Source organism: Amphiura filiformis, chromosome 20, assembly GCF_039555335.1.
Source record: "Amphiura filiformis chromosome 20, Afil_fr2py, whole genome shotgun sequence".
NCBI classification, from domain to species: Eukaryota; Metazoa; Echinodermata; class Ophiuroidea; order Amphilepidida; family Amphiuridae; genus Amphiura; species Amphiura filiformis.
This window is the reverse complement of record NC_092647.1, coordinates 35,111,419-35,128,029: the sequence shown is the minus strand read 5'-3', so window position 1 is coordinate 35,128,029 and position 16,611 is coordinate 35,111,419. Positions and strand designations below refer to the sequence as shown.

Below are 16,611 nucleotides of genomic sequence, written 5' to 3'. Positions count from 1 at the left end.
TCCAGAGTGTCAGAAATCAATTGGCATCTGCCAATTGTCCTAATTAAAATATCGGCATTCGGCCTATAGGCCCTATGCCGCGCTATTAAAAAAAGGGGGGAAGAAAGAGGTAAAAATAGAGAACATTACTTCTAGAGTAGAAAGATGCAATGAATCGGGATGAGATTCTAAATGCTATCTTCAGTAGATATAGCGAAAAAATCCTAAAACGCGCACGGTTACTCTGCCCAAATTAAACAATCGGCATTCGGCTTATATGCCGCAGTTTGTTTTTTAAAGGGGGGGGGAAGAAAGAGGTAAAAATAGAGAAACAGGCAGATGATAATCTCTGCTTTATAAGTGCCGTTTTAAATTTTGGTCAGCTTCGTAATTTTTACATTTCTTTATAGGCCTAGCTCTGCAGTCGGCCTAATGCCGATTTTTCTCTGAGCGCGCAACCCCGTTCAAGTTTTGCCGTTTCGAGCCGTACTGAATCATCATCTACAACGCGTGCTAGGCAATGTTTTTTTTCTTTTTATGTTTTTTAATATTATTATTATTATTATAAGTTTTGCTTGCTATCTTCTGAAGATAGCAATTTTGGTCAGCTTCGTCATTTTAACATTTCTTTATAGCTTTGCATTCGGCCTATTGCCGATTTTTACACTAAAAGAAAATGTGGCGAGACATGCCGTAATTTGCTCGATTCTGGTGCCGGTGTCTATAGAGCTCCTGCATTGATTTACATGGGTAATATTAAAATTGAAATATCTCAAGAACCTAATACCGTATGCCGCTGAAACAAACTTTGAAATAAAGCTTTTACATTTCTCTATCTGTTTTATGTCATTTTGGTGTTTGTCGGATTCGTGTGATTTTGCTATCAACTGCAGATAGCTCAAATTTAAATGCCCGTTGGTTGTCGTTTTTGTCTGCTGAACGAGATAAAGGGTACATACCACAATTTGCTTTCCAGAGACTTTACGTGCTAAATAGGGGTCGCGTTTTGGCAATAAGTCGAGTTACGTCCAACTTTGAAATATATATTTGATATCATCTTAACTAGAACAAAATTCTCCATAACATTTCTGAAAATGACTGCACATTTTAGGTCCGACTAATTTTTGAGAAAATTAGTGCTATATAAAAAGGCCACATTTTCCCGTGTTTACATCCGACTGCTAACCGCGTTCTGACCTCGTTTGTTCATGCGCCCATAATCGTAAATATCACTCAAATTTTCGCATTTTCTTTTCAAATTTGTAGAGATCACATTCACAAGTTCTAGTAAAACACGATTTTCAACACTAAAATGGTTAATATTGTACAGATTTTCTAGAATTTTAATGCAAAGTTTGGGACTATAGACGTGATAACTTTTACCGGAAACCGCTTCACAGGCGGATTTAGTGGTAGATGAACCCTAAAGCGATATTTTATAAAATCATGTTACTGGTGTGCTGTCTTCTGAAGATCAAATTAAAATTTCAAATGTTGCTACATTTTGTTTTGGTTTATAATTTTAATTGCATGTGGTTTTTTGTTCTACCTACTGAATACTAGTATATAGCTGAAATAAAATGCAGGCCTATGTTTTCATTGTCCCCTGCGCGAGATATATATTTTCGAATCGAATTAGCCTATATCTAGGCCTACTGAGAATCAAATTAAAATTTCAAATGTTGCGACATTTTGTTTTGGTTTAATTTGGGACTATATGCGTTAATTTGGGACTATATGAGATTCTAAATGCTAGGCCTATCTTCAGTAGATATAGCGAAAAAAAATCCTAAAACGCGCACGGTTAGGGCCTACTCTGCGCGAATAAAAAAAATCGGCATTCGGCCTATAGACCTTTTCCCTCTTTCCCATCATGCACTATTCCAAGGGGGTATGAGTGTCGCAAAATACATCATCTCCCCGGGGGAGTACAGCGTTATGTTCATTACATTCTGGAATACGGACATTTCGACTGGTGCCTTCATCACAAAAAAGGAACCCCCGATAATGATGATAATGGCGCCACGATCACTAATACCTTTCGGGGGCAAAAAACAACATTTCTATGCCTTATGGACATGGTGTCCTCACCCAAAAAAGTTTCCTGCTATTGAAACCTAACTTTGCATACATTTTATAGACCTAATGGTGAAAAACTAATGACGGGACACGCAGTGATATTTTGTCGGCGTCCGTTTCACTTTTTTTCGGAGATGAAAATAAGACGTAAACATAAATCTCTTACACAGATGTTCTGCATCGCTCCGTAACTGCATCACTCGTGTATTCAATAATTGCAGAATTAGTAACATCGATGGCCTTTACGATAATCCGCATATATGGAATCAGTATGCCCATATTAAGACAAAATAATTGCAAAGGCCTGGCAAAGACCTAGCCTGAATCCTTCCAGGCCCAGAATTGCGGCGTCTTTATATTACCCACAATCCTTCACGTTGCCTTATTCAGGGCCTGAATTCGTAACATGAAAAAATTTTGGTGCACTTTTTTCGTCTGGAGCCAGAATTCTGGCTCCACGAGCATGCGCAGTAGGAAACTTTTTCTCATAGTCTCCAACACCGCCAGTTTTGTTCCGCTCAAACCATTGCAGCTGAGGCCCGGGTTGAGGAGACTATGTCATGAATAAGTAATGAGTTTGCGTCATAGCTTGCATATTGTCGAAATCTGGACAATCATAACTGCAGCCAGCGGTGTATAGACAGCATTAATTGATTTTTGCGGGGATTTTTGGAAAAGCAACAGTTTAAGTTTTTAAGTTTAATATTTTTGTTTTCAATTTACTTTCATTGCCACAAATCATTATCATTCTTATTCTTTAATATTCTTCTTATTACCATTATTAGTAGACCTTTTTCCAAGGGGGGTTGTGAAAAGTGGACTTTCTTCCTAAAATTTGGACCCCGGATTTGGACCTTCTTATTTAGACCAAAAGTTAAAAATTGAATTTTGGCTTGTTACGCTCTACAAATTGTGATATTTGGGGACTTTCTTTTTATACTTTTGCAAAATTAATTTTTTACTTTTTGGTTAAAAAGAAAACCAATCACAAAATGCTGTTCTCTCGACTTTCACTTTAACTGATTCCCCAAAAACCCAGAAAAAAATCACGCTGTAGTACTACTACTTTCAACCAGGGTCCAGGGATGTTGTTTCATATCAGTCTCTAAATATTTCAACAAAACTGATTGCAGAATTTTGCCCTATGCCTTCATTAAGATTTCTCAAAAGCAACCGCAAAAAAATCGGGTTTATATAAAGGGCATTCAACATTTTAATAAATAAATTCAACTTTGAACTTAAAAAAAAAAAAATACAAATATTTTGACATTTAAAAATGTTTTTTTTTTTGGCAGAGTTTTTCATGTAAACACGTCTTCATGACCTTATGTTCTTAGGGAGTGTTGATGACTTCTTTGGTGGGGGTGTAAGATGGGGAGAGAAAAAAAAATATTGGGTTCTAAAAAGGGGAATAAAACCAGTCCGGGGTAACAAAATTGAGGGTAAAAGTCCGGGGTAAGATGTACCAGAAGGCATGCACATTTTAATTCTTTTAATGAAAAATTGTGTTTCATTTTATAAATTCTAACATTTACAAGTTTGTGTTTTTTACTGGAAAACGTATCACGAATACATCAAATATTGATTAGTCCTGAAAACACACAGATACCGGCACATGTTATATTTCTTTTCATTTTATTTTTCTAACACATGACTGATACAAAAAGGATAACAACTTGATATGGTCAATAATGTTTAAACAAACATCAATTTATTTTAATTGAAAAATACACTAAGAAAAGTTGCATTAATAAAAAATCAATAAAAAATTGGAGGAAATAAAACTGCTTTTAACATGAAGTACCTGATATCCAGATTACTCAGTTTACTTATTTTTGAAAGTTGCCACGTCCCCAACTTTTGTCCAATCTGCAACCCTAATAAACTATGACCAAAGAGGCCTAGCCAATTCTGAACACCTTTTCATGAAATTGTACATCACTCATCACTGTCAGGGCCTAGATTTCAACGAGCATCACAGAATCGATTCTCGTAATGATTCTTGTAAGATTCGGGTGCGAGAATCAAAATCTCTCTTTGTATCATACAGTAAGTGCAGTGACTAGGATGGATTTTGATTCTTGCAAACCAAGGCGAAATCTAGGTTTCGACTGTGCTGATTTATACAGAGCCATCGAAGTGAAAAAAAAAAAAAAAACGGGGTCTGAGATAGCCTTGAGATAGTAACTTCGGGGTCCAAGATAGTAATTCGAGGCCTGACTTAGTAACTTTCGGGGTCTAAGATAGTAACTTGGGGCCCAACTTAGTAACTCGTGCCCAAGATAGTAACTCGGGGTCCCCAAACTACTAGTCAGGGCCCCAATTTACTATCTCGGACCCGAGTTACTCTTGGACCCGAGTTACTATCTTGGACCCAAGTTACTAAGCCGGACCTCAATTTTTTTCTTCCATGTCACTTTGGGGGCTCCGTAGTCAGTGCAGTTGAAATTGCTGCTTTTTGAAGTAAGGCATTTTGTGATTGTGATCCACAGCATCATACCCCCCCCACTTTTCTCAAAAAAGATTTTTATACCACTGGAAACCTCTGGCAACATTATGTTTATGTACAAAGAATTTCTTGCAGATTAATTTGTTCAGCAGAAATATCATGAAATTTGAATTATGTTCTGGTACACCAGAACAAAATTACAACAAATAATCATGCATACCTCGCAAATGCAAAATCGGAATCAACTGCAACTTTGGGAATAACCGTTTTGGGGGATATCTACCTAAAAATGATATAAAAAGAGGATGCTAGGATCACTAAAATTGAAAATTAACATTATCCAATTATTGTCCACTGTTTAATACATACAGGTACATGTATAACCTACACCACATCCCTCTCTTCTAGGTTATTTATTATTTATTTATTACTATAATTCATAGTCTGTAAAATGGGTACATACATGTACAAAAGTCATACGTAGCTTAACAGGGTAAGGGGACAGTTATTGGCAAGTTAAAAATGGGCGAGTAAGAGCGAGAGAAATGGCGAGTCAGATAAGTTTAATATCCCTGGTCCCTGCAGAGGTTAAAGATTGATCCCTGCTGAGAATACGGGAAGTCTCGCCATTGAGTTAAAGATTTTTGGCAGACGAGTTCGACAAGTCCCATCGATGGGTTAAAATTTACGGCAAGTCCCATCAGCAAGTTATGGCAAGTCTTATCAGCAAGTTAAGATTACAATTTGATTTAGGGTAAAATGGATTTTTTTCTCATCATCATGAACCTCAACTATAGAAAAAATATTAAATTTGTGTACATCGTGGAACATTCAACTACGCTTGTTACTCTGCAACTAATCATGCTAACTACACGCGCATACAATGCTACTCTACGCATCCATATTAGCGAGGCTATCTGCGTACAACTGCTTACTACGCACAGCCACGCAAAGAGTATGTTCCACGATGTACACAAATTTGATAATTTTTCTATAGTGAAAGCCATTTTCCATTCATCATTACGGCATTCCTGTAACTCTCTTACAGGACTTGATAGCGTTGCTGTAGCTCGCCGATTTGATCGTGTTGTCGTAAATCGCCATTTGGACTTGATGGCTTTGCCGTAACTCGCTGGTGGGACTTTGATGGCTTTGTCGTAACTCATCTTTAGCTTACTTTGTGGGGGTAATTGAAAAAACCCACACCCTAATCTCTGGGAGGGGGGGGGGGGTAACTTGCCTTTTCTTTAACTCGCCTTTTTTAACTTCGCCTTTTTTTTAACTCGCGCTTTTTTTAACTCGCCTAGTTACCACTGTGTCCAGTATTTGTTGACTTAATTGTAGTCCACATTATCATAATTATATATTATGAGTTCCACTGTGTGGTAAAACATGTTCCAAATTAACAGTGATGGCTAGTTGCTACCAGCCAGCTAGTCCACTAAACCTAATTGATAGGTAGGCGTGGGCCGTAACAGCCATATGTTGACAATGTCTTTTTCTGTCGATAGTTTTCCCCTCGAAGTTAAATTAAGCTTGATTTTTAGTTGAAGTGCCGTTGAAGCTATGGAGCATTTACCTGTCTCTTGCTTAAGCTTGTTGCTGCAGGTGGTTCCTTCCAATAAGTTCATATTTCATCTGTAAAGAAAAATAACCAAAATATCAATTAAAATATTTAGATTTTAATATTGAACAACCTACAGATCCCCAAAAGTGACATAGAAAGAAAAAATATCTTTGGGCCTGAATTAGTAGCACGGGCCTGACCAGGGTTGTCACCAGGACCCAAATAGTACTGGTTAGCATAGCGAGCGAAGCTCTAGCGCCTCGCACTATCTTTTTAGTTGAACGCTAGGGAACGGGGAATAGGCTTTGTGGGTACCACCCCCCTAAAAAAAAATTTCTTCCTCTTTTTATGATGAAATATCATCATCCACTTCCGGCAATATAAAAAAAAAAAAACTTGAAAAAAAAAAAAAACTTAAAAAACCCCAATTTAGTGAGTGCCAGGCGGCCCAGTCCAGCGTGGTGACAACCCTGGGCCTGACTATTAATAAGGGCCCATGCTACTAAGTCAGATACTATCTTGGGGCTTGAAGTTACTATCTTGGGGCCTGAGTTACTAAGCCAGGCCTTATGGCCTAATCCTTTCATCAACCAATATAGCAGTTACTCATGGACTGTCTTTTGGAACTTGAAGGAGAGCAATAAATAGCTCTTCATGAGCCTTCAAGGAGAGCCGTTTCACATGTCAAACATCACTCTCCTGTATCAGATTTAAGGGGTACTACACCCCTGGCCAATTTAGTGCCTAATTTTGCATTTTTCTCAAAAATTATAGCACATTTGATAAAAGTAAGATATGTATATTATAGGGGCAAGGAGTACAACTACGGTACTGCACTGAAAATTCAGCAACTCAAGGCAAGTAGTTATTGATTTATTGATCAAATACTGGTTTTCCCTCATTTTGACTGTAACTCCACAACTGTTGTTTGTGCTGAAATAAAATTTCCAGTGCAGTAGTTGTAGTCCTTGCCCCTATAATATACATATCTTACTTGTCACAAATGCACTATAATTTTTGAGAAAATCTAAAATATGCTCAGAATTGAGCAGGGGTGTAATACTATAAGAAAACAGTGAGAGCAATGCTCTCACTCTCCTCAAAAGGCAGTCCCTGGTTAATCATAGTACATGTACATACCAGCTTTTTGTTGTACCAGTACTGTTGAGTTCATCACTATACATTCTGATTAAAAGCCACCACCTCCTGAAAACAGTTGCTGCAACGTAACTGTACAGTTCACATCAAGTTGACATCACTGGTATCACCTAGTTGGGAAAATTCAAGAAACAAAATATTAAAATGGAGAAATGTTTTACAAGAACAAGCATGTTTCACTGTGCCTCCAGGTTTCTGAAATTGGGCTGCTCCATGCTGCAAGCCCCAGAGTTACATATATGGGAGGCCTAAGTACGGTACCAATTCAAAATATATTTATGGAAATTGTTTTACCATTTATTTGCACACAAAAGTAAACTGCAGATTTACTGCGCACCTTTTAGATAAAAATTTGATCATTGCATCTGTGTGTGACTTGTATGGCTGCGAGTTGTGTTGGAGATCAATGGTGGTGCATCCGTAGTGTACGTAGCACACGTATTGCAATTTGGCATTTTGCCCATTCATGCCTAAAGGCTAAACTATGATCAGCTCATCATCATGTGTGAGATGGGAGTCAGGACTAACTATAAAAAAAAGCCCAAAATTTTCCGCTTTACAAATGTCAAATTCCGCTTTTTTCCGCCTTGTAAATTTTGCGACAAAAAATTTTCACAAAAAAATCCTTACGCCTTAACATTGGAGATTGTCAATTTACACAAATAGCATTTGATTTAAGCATTGCTTATGCACCACCTGCATGGCAGTGCGTGCATGCCATTCTACATACACATATATCAATACCATGTTGTTTCTTGTTACAAGTCTTATTTGTTCCACCTTATAAAAAACCGAACAAACTTAAGGTGCCCTCAAAGATCATGTTGTCCGCCCGGGGTTGTCTGCATCCCAATTTAAATGCATGAATGTCACTCTCCTCAAAAGGCAGTCCCTGGTTACTCATTGTACATACCAGCTTTTTGTTGCACCAGTAGTACTGTTGAGTTCATCACTATACATTCTCATTAAAAGCCACCATCTCCTGAAAGCAGTTGCTGCAACTGTACAGTTCACATCAAGTTGACATCAGTATCACCTAGTTGGGGAAATTAAAGAAATAATATCTTAAAATGGAGAAAAGTTTTACAAGAGGGGCCTCTAGACTTCTCGCGTAAATTCACATAATCATGCGCCAGTCCTGCATTACACAACGCACAACTAGCGTAAAGCATTCATACACTCCTATCAAAGCAGCCAATCAGAAAAGTATGAAACATGCATTGTCTTGATTGTGTATATTGTGCATTCTCGTAGTCTCGGCAGTGTTTCATGCGTGTTAAGTGTCACATAGGATTGATTCATTTTTGAGGCGGGTTTATATTTGGTTCTAATTTCCAACATTTTGAGTGATAATTTGTTACATAAAAAAAGTTAAAATTATGTGTTTTTTTTTTTTTTTTTATGACATGCGCTTATTTTGGGGGGCTTTGGGGCGCCAGCCCCAGGAGTAAATCAGGGGCAGCAAAATTGAAGGGGCTGCAAAAACAGGGGTGGCAAAAACAAAAACAAAGGGGGTGGCAAAAAGAATTAATAAATAAAAAGAACAGAAAAAATTGATAAAGCATACAAATTTTTGAAAAAATGTTGCTATACATCAAAATGTGTTGCTTTTAGGGTGCTAGCACCTGAAATCTTTTTTTTTTTTTTTTTTCTTCACTTTTTCAAACAACCGGAAAAAAAATGGGTCAACCTTTTCGGGCTGTTGAGGAAGGGCAGCAAAATTTAATTTTCTTCAGCCCCGGGTTGGGCGACCACAGTAGGCCCTACGCCACTGTATGAAATAGATTAATAAACACATATTACTTAGGCCCTATTGCTCGAGAAATTAGGCAAAATAATGCACTTGCGCTGATGTCTATTCGTCTAACTTTGTCTACCCCCCTGCGGGCTCATGCATTAGAGGCACCTGCATCAGCGCATATGCATTATTATTTTTCGAGCAGTAAGTAATACGCATTCATAATTACCTATAATTATTGAACCCCAGGCCTTGCCGTTTGACTTTTTTTTGGTGAGCGATCGCTCGCCCCCCAAAAATATTTCTAGTGAGCGATTTTCCACTCGCCATGGACACTAAATATTACTCGCTGCGAATCTCACAAAATCAGCCAGCGAATTAAGTGTTAAAACGATTTAGAAAGGTACAAATATTAGTGCCTTTCGCGTGCATTTGAACGTGAATTTTAAAACCGAAACTCTTATTTGAATATACCCCAATAAGTGTATTGTGAAAATTCAACCATTCGCGTACCATCATTCGCGTACCATCAACCACTCGGCTTTAAAATCTAGACAGCAATGCCTGGCGCTCAACTGCGTGCATGCCATATCAAATCAATTGTCATTGATACAGGTTGTTTATGACTGATGTTTTTTCGTGGCCTGATCCCGGGCCTGGCCTAGCCTACAATATAAGAGTGAATCAGTCATGAGTCACGACACTGCTCTTGTTTACGGTGTATAAGATGGCCTTATAAACCATGCACACTACACGTGAAAATAATTGAAATAACTTCAGCTTTTATACTTACGCCAAATTGGTCAAGCTGGGAGATTCCACGTTTGTTGATAGAAAGACAGCTTAGGCTAGTAGAAATTGGCACTCCATTCGTGGTGGATAGTTTAAAACATGTAGGCCTAGCCTATGTCCGGCACTTAGGCAGGGTGATTCTTTGTTGGATTATTTTATTTGATCCTATTTGTGACCTCTTTCCTTTTCTCACAAGTCTGAAACATCAAGTCGTAGTACCGTCCATGCGAACTTGGATGTAAGCTTAAGCGAGTTTAGGCCTACACGTTGACGCAAATTCAAGAAAGTAGAAAACTTGGTCTTGGAAGTATGACTACATATATATCCCGGGATTATATCTGCCTCTGTATTTTGCAAACTAAAACAAGAATAGGGCCACCGCTGTTTATGCATGACATTTTAGTTGTACGCACTCGCGCATGGGCACGGCATTTACAGCAGGAAATGGCGGGAAATTTCAACCATTTTCGCGATACCGTACAAGACGCACCTGGTCACAGTTCCTTCCAAAGCTTCAATTTCTTGTGTCCAATTACTTGAACCCGATATTATTTTTGTTTAAAAACGTTATTCCTAGAAGTTAGAAATGGTTTTTCCTTGCTTAGGCTCTTCAAAATATTAAATTCACTTCATTCAAAAGGGTTCAAAATATGCAACATTTTATCATGTCAACACTGATTATAAGATAAAAATCACCTTTTTGATCACAATTTTACATTTTTTCTGAGGTTATCCCACTGATTGGAATATTTTATTATGAAACAACGGCCTTTGATAAATACACTGAACCTTTAGTTTCTTTCTCAATAGGTCGATTTCGTATTTTAAAGGAAAATTGAATTTACCGGTTTTTTTCTACCATGATTTTCTCTAACTTCTCGGAATTCAATATTAATAAGTCCATGTTGATATATTTCAACCTCATCCACTCCATTAAATTTGAAATGAAATCATTTCATGAAATGTATGAACTTTAATACTATTATATTATAAATCCGTCACAGGTAGGCCGGCCTATCTGTAACTAGCCCCTTCTGAGGTGGTTTGTTTACAAACAAGTCAGCATGACATGACATGTGACACGTACTGGCTAGCTAATCGAGGAAGAGCAGTATGGAACCAGGACCGCGACACTCCGGAGGACAGCAGAGGACAGAAAAATGTGACTCTCCTGCTAGTCTCCTACACAACCAGTTAATTATGTTTTTGTTCATACCGCATACAGTCTGGCCCGCGCCCGAGACTAGCAGGAGAGTCACATTTTCTGTCCTCACATCGGTATAGGCCGTCTGCACGTTAATTGTACGGAGTGTCGCTTCTCTACCTTTATTTTCTCTGATGGAACCAGAGTCGTGTATGGAACAGAAATGTGTACATTTTCAGATGCCAAAATAGAGATTGAGTATTATTTAAAAAAATATCTCATTCTGCATGACATACTGAACTCTAAATATTACAGAGCTAGATCCAGTTTATTATGGCATTTAAATACACGCCCGCGACACGGCGGAACAGCATTAAAAATGCAGGCTGTTGTTTAATCACGAAGAAACTACGCCGGCCACGTTGCACGCTAGCCCGCGCCCGGGACGCTAGCTGTGAATCTCATGGCAGCCCGGCATGGCAGGGACATGGGGAATACGTAAAACCTTCATAATTAAATTTTAATAAATAAATAAATAATAAAGTATATTAAAATGATTTATTGATTAAGGAAAACACTGTCTGACCCCTGCTGAAAACTGAAGCATTTCTCGGCAGCATGACTAGGCCTACTAGGCCTATCCGCATGTAGGCCTACATCAACATCATTTCATGAAAATAAATTTCATGAAATGATGTTGATGTAAACCTACATGCGAGATAAACCTCATGTAAACCTTCATCAACTATAATTTCATGAAAATGATTTTCATGAAGGATGCATGATGTAGGCCTACATGCGGGATAGGCCTAGTAGGCCCAGTCATGCTGCCGAGAGCCACTGCGAGGTAAAATGAGCGCCCAGGCCAATTTCTGTGCTTTTAGGGACCGTTCACAAGCAATTGTAAGGGGGCCTGATGCAAAAAAAAAAATCATCATGAAACATTTTGGGGCCCCACCTTTTAATACAGACCTCAACAATGTCAGGCCCCCCCCTTTTGGCATTAAAATTATGGGTCAACCCCATAGAAAAGCATTTTAACTCAATTTTTCTTGGAAAATTTGTCATTTTTTTTATTTCCCCCCTTAGGAGGGTCAAAAATTTTCAGGGCCCCCTTTTTGCATCAGGCCCCCCTAACAAATGTTTGTGAACAGTCCCTTATGGCCCCATTAACCTTGCCCATTAAGGTATGCGCTCTTTATTTTTTACAGGCACCCCCATAACCCCCTTGTCGGCAGCACTGAGTAGGCTTATTGATAAAGCTTAGGGGTGGTGCCATAATCATGTCTACCCCAGGGTGGTCAATTGTCAAAAGGTCTGCCAAAATCACTTCCCACTTCACCTAGGGAGGCGAGTTAGCGCATGCGGTAGTTCCCTCGCTTTGCACCACTGAGGTCTCGGGTTCAAGCCCCAGCGCGGCCCAAGGACTGATGTGGACTTGGTTTATCCCGATTCCATGCTCACTCTAGCAGGTTTTCTCCGGGATCTCCGGCTTCCTCCTGTATCACAAAAATCGGTGATTAGTTGTTTGGTTATCAAAACTTCCTTCACCCAATGGAATTTGGGGAGCTGCACAGATAATTGGTGAATGTTACAATCTAAATCTTGATAGGTGTGCGCCAGGGTTCGAATTCGGCTGTATCGCATAGCAGTTTGCTCCATATTTTGAAGTAACTGCTACCCAATTTTGCATTTGTATAGCACTTTTTATCCTGATTTATATGATGAATTAACCAAAAAACTGCTATGCAAATTTTTTAAACGAATTCGAACCCTGGTGTGCGCCGTTCGTCAGCAACCTAGTTGATGCGATCTGATTGTGATTATTCACCATTGCAGCGAAATTACAGCGCTTTGAGTCCTCTAAGTTCTGGAGAAAGGCGCTTTATAAATCCAAAATTAATTATCAATTAATATAATATGTCTGGAGCAGTCAAGTTAGCTCAATCGATAAGGTGTTCGACTATGGTACGAGAGGCTGCGGATTCGAACCCTGGCGGTGCCTAGTATGCTCTTGTGGAAAAACGTTTTGTTTGTTTGTTTGTTTTATTTCTTCTTTAACCTGGGACACTCAATCAGTTGAAAACACAATTAATCATCTGTTCTTCCTTGAGGCCCAGAAACGTACTAAACTCTGGGGCTGATCCTGGTTGCGAACTTTATTTGTGGAATGTCTCATGAAGTAGCAAAGTCCCTGAATTGTGAAATGGTTTATGGAATGATGTTGGACCGTAGAAAAGTGGGGGCGATGAGCACGAAAATGCCCCTTTAAAGTAAACATGTCTCTGAAACTATACATCTCACACTAACAATACTAACACATTTTTTTGATGACTTTGACCACAAATTTTTATTTTTTCAAATATCTTAAAAATACAAGAATCTAAGCTAATTGAACAGACAGCAGTACTACCCAAGTTTTTTTAGTGGCCCATATATAGCAGAGTTACTGCAGGGCTGCAAGCTGGTAACTTCCATGCCCTAACTTCAGAATTACTCCACAGCTACTCCATCACAAGCTACTGTATTACTCTAAGTTATTGCACAGCTTCTCCAGCTTGGAATAGTCCTGCAGTATTGAACTCGGCTATCCATGTCTACCCAATAACTGGCCATATGAATATGGTTGTGTATGTTTATGATTGATCAGAGTGTGACAAAGTAAGGATTCACCAGAAGTTTGTTACACTTTCATAACATATTTAATTTTCTTCATGCATAGTGTATTCTACATCAATTTGAACTGCATATTTGGATGGTGAAAGCTTTTGTCATAAGAAAAGAAACAGGTCGTTGAACTTTCCACATAGGGTCAATTTTAAAATTACACAAATCCTGTTCAAAACCTACACTATCGTAATCCTCCTCTGGCAATAAAGATTCAGAAAAAGTATACTTTGACATACCTATGATGTGCAGTTAGGCCTAAAAATTGTTTGATTGGCGTAATCCGACCGACCTAGAAATAAGCCCGACCTAGACTTTTTTTTCTTACTTTTTTGCAAAGAAATTTTAATTAATTAAAAAAATTCCACAACCTTTATCATACGCAATTTACAGCTTAAAATGTGTGCAAAATAAAATTACTGACCGACCTACCCTAATATTTTTTACGTTATGCCAATCAAACAATTTGTTTAGACCTTCATAGAGCTACGAGCAAAAGAGTAACATTGTGGCGTCATAGGTCTAATGAAAATGAAATTGTTCTGATTTTTATGAAAATGATCTCAAATTAGGGGCTGTGCAATAATTATGAGCCCTGGGGGGAGGCTAAAATTGGGGGAAAGAAATTTTTGGCGAGCCGAAGGGGGGGGGGGGGGGGGGCAAGCGATTTTTGGCGAGCCGTTCGGATATTTTACCCGCCCCCCGGGGGAGCTGATAATTATTGCTCAGCCCCTTATTGGTCTTCTTGCAAGAAATCAGACAAAGAGAATAGTTCTTTTAATTACAAAACATCCTATACTGCACAGGTTCACCATCGGTACTTGACTTTTGCAGTACAGCATTGTAATGTAATGTGTAGGTACTCTGTGTGTACCAGTCAGGTACCTTGGGGATGATGAACCTGTCCTGGCGGCCACAATAGGGATACATGTAGTGCAAACTATTATTTTTCTGATTTATCATAGGACATATAATTGGAGACCATTTCAACTTCGAGAATCCTCTGAACCCTTTTGACCTCGGGAACACCAGCTGGAACATTATTGTTTGTGTTTAAGAAAGTCCAAGCAATAAAGCAAATTTAACATGATTTGCACATCATTGTATAACATCCTTGTCCAGGCGATGTCGTTATCACGCGATGACAATGTCACAATGTACACCAGCACCAACCCTCTTCATGAATGGAACTACATATCTTAAGCCCAGTTTCTCTTGAACATCCATGTTCTTTTCTGTGAAAATAGAGCAATAAAAGAAAATAATAAAAATTAGTAAATAAGCTTAAACTGAAAGTTGTTATTGTGTATATCAATTACAAATATGAATCACTGATTAACTTGATAACTTAAGCTGAAATTACAGCTAGGTTTAGGTGACAAAAACCCTGTTCTACAGGCCTGTATGACCTAGATTTTTGTGTCTCAGGTGTCTTTTTTTTTGGAAAAAAAAACTATGAATGGAGCAAGTGAAAAAAATTGAAAATTTTTTACAGATCTTAAAATTTACAGGTATAAGGTCATTTGCACAAGAAAAATGCTCAACTGACAAACCTACATGGGTTTATTTATGTCGCATTTGAGTGTACAAATTGAAGAATCGTGGAGGAAAAGTGAACAGACCATACAGGCAAAAGCAGCCTGCCTATTCCCAATTTCAACAACACAATCTTGATGTCCATCATTTCTATTAAAAAGCAATGAGCACCAACTCGCCGTTTTTTTTTCGAGTTTTGAGTACTTTCGTCACCACCTATCCCGCGGAATGTGGGAAAATGATGGCACTTGTAATTTTTGGTTATTTTGAACAGTCTATAATTTAGTTGAAGTGCAATTTTAGCAACAGTTTTGATGCGATGACCCCATCATTATTTCCGAACTACCCTTGCTATTATGGTGTCGTTCTTCATCAATTTCTAGCCTCAAAAGCTATTGGTGAGCAAATTCTCCGGCAAATTCGAAGCTAGACTACCAGGGTGCATTCTACCATTGCCAATCCGTGGGTTGTATAGGGTTGGAAATATTCCAACATGCTACACGAGTACACGTTCCACCCCTAGAGTGCACCAACAGGTTAATTCCTGTTAATTCAAAATGTATGTAAACCCAGCTTACAGCCCCACATTTTCTAGGATGGGGGAATCTGGGATGATGGGGGTGAAGTAGGCCTACTTGAAATGAATTGCATGATAATATCATGATAAGGAAAAAAAAATATTATTGTGTTGCACTCAAGTGGGAAATTTAGGTCGGACGGTCGGATTTCTTTTTTTTTATTCTCAAATATTAAATAATGCTTCTTCAATTAGGGACATTTGTCAATTTTGACTTCTGGATACCTGTTAGACATCAATTAAAGACTAGTCTTTCAATAAAATATTACTTTTAAGTGAAAAACATTGAGTTTTTGAACAAATCTGTAAAATTCATCATTCAAAAAAAAAATTGCGACCCTGATTTTTCAGGATTTAGGATTCGGACGGTTGAGGGCAAAACAATAATTTTTTTTGGCCTAACGCATGTCACACACATAACACATTTGATCGAGAAGTCTATCTTTAATAAAGGCCACTGATATAGAAACCAATGATTGATTATTATGGATCCAAATCATGTCAGAATCAGTCAAGCATAACACCACATTAGCAATGAAAATTCGGAAGTAAACAACAACGCAGATCACGATGGGTACAGCACCCGAAAAAGCTGCTCAAATGACACATCATCAGCGAATTGTGAGCATGGGGCCATGGTTAATCTCATAAAATAAAAATGAGCAAACTTTGGCTGCTCTGAAGATACAGATATGTCATCAAAATAAATTTGGTACCCGGTAACATTAAACTTAATAAAGAATTTTTTAATGTGTTTGAAAATTGGCGACGATTAAGTGACTGAAGTAGTTAAATAGTTCCATGCTCTATCTCTGTCCGTGTTCACACACTCACTGTGTCATCGTGGATAGTAGATCTGAGTTCTAGATCAAATGGCGCACAGACAGTAAGCTTACTTCAACCCAACAGAAGCCAGCTGCTAGGT

The 16,611-nt window shown here is 38.4% G+C and overlaps 1 long non-coding RNA gene across 1 annotated transcript in view; it reads right to left on the bottom strand.

Annotated features, from left to right (window-relative positions):
- Nucleotides 1-6,022: 6,022 nt before the first annotated feature.
- Nucleotides 6,023-16,611, bottom strand: part of LOC140142705 (uncharacterized) — an 11,709-nt gene continuing 1,120 nt past the window's right edge. Inside the window, exons 2-4 of the long non-coding RNA XR_011857563.1 lie at nucleotides 8,146-8,268; nucleotides 7,215-7,342; nucleotides 6,023-6,145 (exon numbers count right to left, since the gene is read on the bottom strand). This is a non-coding gene — a long non-coding RNA (uncharacterized lncRNA). The remainder of the gene's footprint in view (nucleotides 6,146-7,214; nucleotides 7,343-8,145; nucleotides 8,269-16,611) is intronic.